This window comes from Plecotus auritus (genome assembly GCF_963455305.1).
Source record: "Plecotus auritus genome assembly, chromosome: 1".
Classification (NCBI taxonomy): domain Eukaryota; kingdom Metazoa; phylum Chordata; class Mammalia; order Chiroptera; family Vespertilionidae; genus Plecotus; species Plecotus auritus.
In genome coordinates, this window is record NC_137770.1 from 182,403,064 (window position 1) to 182,412,297 (window position 9,234).

The window sequence follows — 9,234 nt, forward strand, 5'->3', positions numbered from 1 at the left end:
CCACAATCACAATCAAGATATAGAAAGTTCTTTCATTGCCCCTCTGTAGTCAATCCTCTCCTTGACCACGGACCTGCTTTCTTGTGCTGTAGTTTTGTCTTTTCTAGAAATTCATATAAATGGAATAATATAGTATGTAATTTTTCCTGGATGGCTTCATTCCCTTCGCATAATACTTTTGAGATTCATCCATGTCGTTAGATGTATAGGTAGCTTGTTCCTTTTTATTGCTGTAAAGTATTTTATTATATGAATACTAGAGGCCTGACACATGAAATTCGTGCAAGGGACTAGGCCCCTGCAGCCCCCAGCCTGCCTCAGCCCTCACAGCCCCGGCTTCGTCCAGAAGGTGGTCCGGAAGATCTTCCGGACAGTTGTTCCCCTGTTTGGCTATCCGGTCTAATTAGCTTATGATGCTTTTATTATTATAGATAGAATATTTTATTTATTCATTCAGCAATTGACAGATATTTCAGTAATTTATAGCTTACATAAACTTATAAAAAGTTGGGAGGCGGTGGTGGGCTATAAGGGGTCAATGGAGAAAAAAGGGGATATATGTAATACTTTCAATAAAGGTTTTTAAAAATAAAAGTTTCTAACCTTGGTTATAAGTTTTTGTGTGAACATATGTTTCATTTAATTTGAGTAAATACCAAGAAGTAGGATGGTCAAGTTGGGTTTTAATCTACCCTTTTACTATTTGTTTTCTATTTGTCCCATTTGTTTCTTGTTCTTCCCCCACACCCCTTCTTTTCCTGCATTCTTTTGTATTAATTATTTTTAGCATTCCATTTTATCTTCATATTTGTTTATTAGCTTCAGCTTTTTTTAATGGTTTCTCAGAGGATCAACAATACACATGTTTTTAAACTTAGCACAGTATTTATTAAAATAATATACTGCTTGCCACGTAAAAAACTTACAATAGTATTCTTCCATTTTGTCTCCTCCTTTGTGCTGTATTTATTGTATTTCTTATTTCTACACATATTATATATTCACTTTACAATACACCATTATTTTTGCTCTAAATAATAAATATTCTTTTAAAGGGATTTAAAATAGAAGAAAAATGCTAGCTATAATTTTTCATCTTTTACCCCTTTCTGGGGATTTTTATTCTTTGTCTGGATCCAAGTTTCCATTTGGTATTATTTTTCTTTTGTTCTTATTTTGACCTTTATTATAGTGTTAGGTATGCTTACAATGAATTTTCTTGGCTTTTATTTGCTTGAAAATGTCTTTGTCTCACTTTCATTTTGAAAGAGATTTTCACCGACTATCATTCTTAGGTTGGTAGGTTTTGTTTGTTGGCCTTTTTTTTCCTTCCAGTTCTTTCTTTCTTTCTTTCTTTCTTTCTTTCTTTCTTTCTTTCTTTCTTTCTTTCTTTCTTTCTTTCTTTCTTTCTTTCTTTCTTTCTTCTTTCTTTCTTTCGTATTTGTCTACTTTATTTCCATGACAAATGTCAGGCAGGAATATGATGCAGACAGCACACAATCCAACCACAGTATTTAAAGGTACAAATATCTCAGAATTCTTACATCAAAGCCCACGCCCTAATCCAACACTCCCATTCCTCTTCCTATTCAAGGTCACCAAAGAAATTCTTTTTCTTTTTTTTAATAAATCTTTATTGTTCAGATTATTACAGATGTTCCTCTTTTTCCCCCCCATAGCTCCCTTCCACCTGATTCCCCACCCCACCCCATACCCTTACCCCCTGCCACTGTCTTCATTCATAGGTATAAGATTTCTGTCCAATCTCTTCCCGCACCCCCTGAGAATTGTCAGTCCACTCCCTTTCTATGCCCCTGATTCTATTCTATTCATCAGTTTATTCTGTTCATCAGATTTTTTATTCACTTGATTTTTAGATTCACTTGTTCATAGATATGTATTTGTTGTCACTTTGTTGTTCATAATTTTTATTTTTACCTTTTTCTTCTTCTTCCTCTTCTTAAAGAATATCCTTCAGCATTTCATATAATCCTGGTTTGGTGGTGATGAACTCCTTTAGCTTTTTCTTGTCTGTGAAGCTCTTTATCTGACCTTCAATTCTAAATGATAGCTTTGCTGGGTAGAGTAATCTTGGTTGTAGGTTCTTGCTGTTCATCACTTTGAATATTTCTTGCCACTCCCTTCTGGCCTGCATAGTTTCTGTTGAGAAATCAGCTGACAGTCATATGGGTACTCCCTTGTAGGTAACTAACTGTTTTTCTCTTGCTGCTTTCAAGATTCTCTCTTTGTCTTTTGCCCTTGGCATTTTAATTATGATGTGTCTTGGTGTGGTCCTCTTTGGATTCCTCTTGTTTGGGGTTCTGTGCTCTTCTTGGACTTGTAAGTCTATTTCTTTCACCAGGTAGGGAAAGTTTTCTGTCATTATTTCTTCTAATAGGTTTTCAATATTTTGCTCTCTCTCTTCTTCTGGCACCCCCATAATTCGGATGTTGGTATGCTTGAAGTTGTCCCAGAGGCTCCTTACACTATCTTCATATTTTTGGATTCTTTTTTCTTTTTGTTTTTCTGGTTGGGTGTCTTTTGTTCCCTCATATTTCAAATCTTTGGTTTGATTCTTGGGGTCCTTTGGTTTACTGTTGAATTTCTGTATATTCTTTATTTTAGACAGTGTATGCTTAATTTCTGAGTGATCCTTTTCCTTTTTTTTTTTTTTTTTTTTTTTTTTTTGGCATTCTCATTAAGATCCTTAAAGGTCTCACTAAGTTCCTCAGAGGTTTTTAGAAGATTCTTGAGTAACCTTATAACTGTGGTTTTGAAAGCTATGTCCAGTAGTTTGCTTTCCTCCATTTCTTTCATTCGTGACATGTTTCTTTGTCTCCGCATTTTGGCTGCTTCCCTGTGTTGATGGAGTGGTTTTCTGTGGTAGGTGACCTATAGGGCCCAGTGGTTCAGCCTCCCCAATCACCTGAGGTGGACACTCTTGGTGCACCCCTTTGTGGACTGAGTGTACAGTCTTGTTGTAGTTAAGCCTTGATTGCTGTTGGTACACTGGGAGGAATTGACCTCCAGGCCAATTGGCTGTGAGGACCCGCTGTGTCTATAATGGAAGAACTGCTGTGCTGGAGACACCCTTATGGGGCAGGACTTGTTTCAGTGGGGCTTTGGTGCTCACTGAGTCTGCCTTTTGAATGTGTCACTTATGGATGTGAGGAGTAGAAATCTGCTGTCATCTCACACTGACCACTAGGTACACTGACTCCTGGATCACCAATGGGGTGCAGGTCAACTACTGTCTGAGGCCACCCAGCAGGAGCTACAGCGGATTTCTGCAGATTTCTCCTCTTTGCTTGGGGTTTGGAAGTTTTGGAGCTGTCTGCCCAGAGTTGCAATTGGTTAGGTTAAGCTGTGATAGGGCAGGCCATTTATATGCAAAAGCTGCTGCGCACAGTTTGGGTGGGTTTGTAAACTGGGCGGGATGGGGTCTCAGGGAATCACTAGGGCCTGGCAAACAGCGATGACTGCAAGTCAGCCGTCTCTGCATCTCCGCGTTTCCATGTCCCCATGTTTCCACGTCCCAGCGCAGTAAACAATGATTCCTGTGCGCACCTCTGCAAGAAAGCCACCCTCACTTTCCGACCTGATGGCAGACAGTCCAGCTTCTCCCCGTAGGAGTCTGGGTCCCCAGAGTCTTGCCGGAAACTGGAGTTCAGGGCAGTTGGGAGCTTGTATCTCCCTTTGGGTTGAAAAAAAGAGCGCACTCAGTCGCCAGCTGCCAGCCCAATTCGCGCACCTCCGTCACTCTGCTTTTCTGCGCTTGTGCACGTCCTACCCGGTCTCAATGCTCTTTTTTCTTTCCTTCTAGTTGTAGAACTTCTACTCATCCAGCTTTCCTGTGGTTCTGGGTGATAGACGTTTTGTCTTTTAGTTGTAGTTTTGGTGTGGTTGTGAGAGGCAGCACGTACAGGTGTATACCTTATGCCGCCATCTTGGTTTTCTCCCTTCCAATACTTTAAAGATGTTGCTTCATGTCTTTTGGTTTGCATAGTTTCTGACAAATTTCTGTTGTCCTTCTTATCTTTGTTTCCCTGTGTTTTCTTTTTATTTTTCTCTTAGGCGATCTTTAAGATTTTTGTCTTCATAAGGACATTGAAGCAATGCAATTTTGATATGCTGTGGAGTGGTTTTCTTTGTGTTTCTTTTGCTTAGGGTTTGTTGATGTTCTGTGATCCATGGGTTTATAATTTCAATGAACTTTGGAAATATCTCAGCCATTGCTTCTTCAGTTTTCTGTGCTTCACTCCACGTTCTCAGACTCATGTTTACAATGTTTACATGTATATCAGAACACTCGATAGATACTGTTCTTTATGTCATGACACTCTGCTCATTATTTTTTGGCTCTCCCCCCACCCCGCTCTCCCCCTCTTTTCATCATCATTTTGTGTATTATTACATCTTTATGTTTACTTATCTTCTCTGTGGTGTCTAATTTGTTCTTAATCACATGGAGTATAATTTTTATTTCAGATAGTATATATCTAATCTCTAGAAGTTTCATGTGGATCTTTTAAAATATCTTTAATTTCTCTTTGCACCATGTTCATGTTTTCCTTTACCTTCTTGAGCAGATAAGGAAATATTTCTAATAGCTCTTTGATGTTCTTATCTCCTAATTTTATCATCTCTGTCATTTATGGGTCTGTTTCTATTGACTGAAAATTTCTCCTGCTATGGGTCATATCTTCCTGCTTCTTTGCATGCCTAGTAATTTTTGATTGACTGATGAACATTGTGGATTTTACACTGATGGGTGCCATATTTTGTTGTATCCCTTTAAGTAATATAGGAATTATTCTCAGACACAGTTAAACTACTTAGAATTCATTTAATCCTCACAAGCTTGTTTTTAAAGCTTTGTTAGCATGTTTTTAGAGTAGTTTATCATCTAAGTGTAAGTTATCTTCACTATTGAGGTGATGTTTATCCAATGCCTGTGTATTAGAAGTTGTTCCATTTAGGCTGGTGGGAACACAAACTGTTACCACCTCTGTCTGAACCACAAGAATTACTTGGTTTACATCTTTCTGATAGGCTTTCCCAAGCCATGAATAAGTAGTTTCTTCACACACATATGCAGATCAGTACTCAGGAGAGCCTTCTGTAAACCTCTGGGGCTCTCTCTGTGCAGCTGGCCCCTGCCTTACAAATTTAACTATCTTGGTTTCCCAGAACATTGATCTCTCCTCATTCACTGAGAACTCTGAGCTCTTATTGGGTTTCATTTCCCTGAGCCGTGGTTTGGAAAATGCATCCAGACATTTAGCTGGAGCAATTTTAAGGCTCACATTATTTGTTTCCTTCTGTCAGGAATGACAGTCCTATGTTGTTGTTGTCCAGTGTTGAAAGGCATTGTTTTGTATATATTGTCCAGTTTTTGGTTAAGAAGAAAAGCAAATGTTGGCCCTGTTGCTCTATCATATGTGGAAGCATAAGTTCCATTAATTCTTTTAATGCTATAAAATAACTCAGTACATTTACAATTAATATATTTGTACGCCATGTGAAAAAGAAAAAACCTGCAATAATCAAAACACAAACAGGTCTTAATATGATTCACGCAACTCTGACAAATTCAAATACACAAGCATGCACTCATATACACAGCCCTTGTGCATTTTGATATTTTGAAATTAGTTTGTGGCTCCCTCTCTGTACCTAAAAAGTAAAAATTAAATACTGAAAAAGAGGTGAACATTAACAAGAATAAGTGAAGAGAATTAAAGATAATGGTGGCTTCACTCTGCAAGTGGCCAATAGTTTTTCTTTACCACTCCCAAATTACGGTTTATATTCCAGAACAGCAAGCCATAGCACCAAACTTGGTCTTTTAAAAAATTTTTGTGACCACATAAATAGACTGTCAGCCTTCCTTGGAGTTATGTGTAACAAAGAGACTGAATTTTTGCCAGTGGAAAATCAGCAGAAGAGACATGTGCCACTGTCAGGCCTGGACCATGCAAAGCTCCATTCACAGCCCACTGTGCTTTTTCTGTCCATTGAGGTGCCCTTGAATACCACATATTGAAAATGGCAAAGTAGCGATAAGGAAGGAACTGAGTACCACTTGCAATAAAGCTGTCCACTTGTCAGGAATCCCTGTTTTGACTTTATGTAAGCAAGACAATAAACACAAACCATTATGTTAAAGCCACTGGTTTGGGGGATTTGTCTGGTACTTAAGTTAGTGCTACCTTAGTATGCTGTTCTTCCCTCAAACGGCTTCTCGTTTCTTTATAGCCACTCAAACAAATGAGCTGTATTTAAAAACTGCAAAGTTTTGCATTCTTTCTGTTATATCTGTTTATTTATATGACTGATGTTGAGAACATTTAATGTGATAAGGCAGAGCAGGGTACAGTTACAAGCATATGCTTGGGAGTCAATCAGACCTTTAGTGGCAGTCCCTGATTTAACCTTGTACTGTGTGACCAGATATTTTCTTGTCTGTACAATCAGAATATTAGCTCTACCTCAGAGGTTTTTTATGAGGCTGCTATAAAGTGCTACATAGAGAATGCTTTGCTCACTGTCTGCCACAATAAGAATAAAAAGTTGCATGTGCTATCATTCCATCTTCTATATATTGTTGATGTAGTCCATTTAATCATTTAAAAAGTGTTCTAACATAACTCAGATATGCCACCACTAAAGAATTCATCATAGTTTATAACTTTTTATTAATCATTTCTTTGTGAAAAGATACCAGAATATTTTCTACACAGATTGTAACAAGGTTAATTTTAGATGAGTCACTAATAAAGTAAAGGAATAAAATCTTCCTTTCATGGAAATCCCTAGGTATCATCCATTTTAAAATGAAGAGGGAAGTTCCGATGTCACATTAACCCTGTGGTTAGAGCTCTGAGTTGTGGTTCTATTCGAAGGATCACTTGGGCCCCCAAAGGCCCACTTAATCTTGTCAGAGAAGAGATAGCTAGAGTGAGGGAGTGTTTCTTTGCTCTCGCCTTCAAGTTATAATAATATTAATGGGTCTTATCTTAGAAAGTGTCTGCCAAAGTGCCTAAGTTCTTAAGACTAAAGTCCTATGGGATGTTTGAAAACTCCATAGTTATAGTTAAACTGTCCTAATATTTTTCCAAACTATCTCTATATGAGCTCTATAGAACTGTGTCTAGGCCTCCATTCCTACATTTAAAATGTGTTTATAATAGTCAAGCTTATCACTCTGTTCCTATTAATCACATTAAAACATTCATTTCATTTCCAATACTGGATCCATTCTTCTGTGACTTAAGATGGCATCCAATTCTAAGCTAATGAACCAGAGTAATTATTTAAAGCATGGTCTTTTAAAAAATTTTATCTTTATTGTTGAAAGTTATACAGATGTGCCCCTTTTTTCCCCATTGACCCCTTCTAGCCCGTACTCTTCCACCACACCCACCCCCCCCCCCCACCCCGGCCAGGCCTTTACCACACTGTTGTCTGTGTCCATGAGTTATGTATATATGCATGTAAGTTCCTTGGTTAATCTCTTCCCACTGACCCACCCCTGCCTTCCTTCTCAGATTCTGTATTCTTTCTTATGCTTCTATGTCTCTTGATCTATTTTGTTCATCAGTTTACTTTGTTCATTAGATTCTACATATGAGTGAGATCATGTGACACTTGTCTTTCTCTGACGGGCTTATTTCACTTAGCATAATACTCTTCAGGTCTGTCCATGCTGTCTCAAAGGGTAAGAAGTCTTTCTTTCTTTTATTTTTTTTTTTAGATGCATGACGCTGTTTTACTTTATTTCACATTTATACTTCTTAAAATAAGAGAAAGGGAGCTTTTTGGTAGGGAGTCAGCCTTTTATAAAAGATCATTTGTTAAAATCTTATGCAAACGTTTACTAACATTCCCTTACAATGGTTTTAGGAGAAAAGACATCAAAATTTCAACTGTTAGAAGTCTATGGTACACCTACACAATGGAATACTATGCTGCTGTAAAAAGAAGGAATTCTTATCATTTGCAACAGCATGGATGGAACTGGAGAGCATCATGCTTAGTGAAACAAGCCAGTCAGAGAAAGATAAATATCACATGATCTCACTTATTTGTGGAATATGATGAACAACATAAACTGATGAACAAAAATATAATCAGAGTCAAAGAAGCATTGAACAGACTGTCCAACCTATGAGGGAAGGCAGAGGGTGAGGGGGTAAGAGATCAACCAAAGGACTTGTATGCATGCATATAAGCCTAACCAATGGACACAGATGGGGGGGGGGGCATGTGCTGGGGGGTGGGGGTGGCTGGGGAGAGGTCAATAGGGGAAAAAGAAGACCCGTGTAATACTTTAAAGAATAAAGAATTTAAATTAAAAAAAAAGAAATGGAAAAAAATTTTAACATTTACAGGTGTGATTATGGGTTTTCTCCCCATTTTTATACTTTCCACACTGTGTATCTGCATATTCTGTGATAATGAGATTGGGGCATAAACTTGAACATGTTGAAAGAAAAATCTTATTTTTACTTTTCCAGATTAAAATAAACTATATAGCAGAATAAAAGTGTAAAGATACAAATGCTAAAAAAAAAATTTTTTTCACCTGAACATTAACCCTATTCCCTGAATGCTACAGTTTGAACTGGCTGTAGTAGAAGTCACTCAGGCCTAGAACCTCTTTATCCAGCAGCTGATATCCAGTATTATGGGGCTTCTAAAGACAGGATTTGTTTATTTTATTAATTCTGAAAGCCTCCAAATCTGCAAATTCTTTGATGTCTAAAGTTAATACTGCACTGTCAGGGAAGACCAGGCAGGGAAGGAAAGGGGCGCTAAGAGAGGCTGGCAACCCTACAGCACATCCTCCAGACTATCTCAATGCCACTTTTCAACTTTAGTTCACCTGTTTTGGGAAGGTACACAATTTGATCTATCCCCAGACAACCAATTCCCTAAGCCCAGGGTTTGCTGGCCCTATCAACAAGGAAATTCTACATAAATGACTTTTAGCCTTTAGCTATTTTACCAGTCAGTGTACCCAAATATGTTTATATAGTGGTGACTTCCAGAAAATTTGAGTTCTCTCAGCACATAAGGTGACAACAAAACTGTGACAGAATGGACGTATAATAAGTTCATTTTTTGCTCTTCAGTGCAAACACATGGAACAATACCTAATTTCAGTTCAAACTCATTTCCTTTTTATTAAAATTCAAGTTACCATTACATGGTTTGGTACTCAAAAAAGAA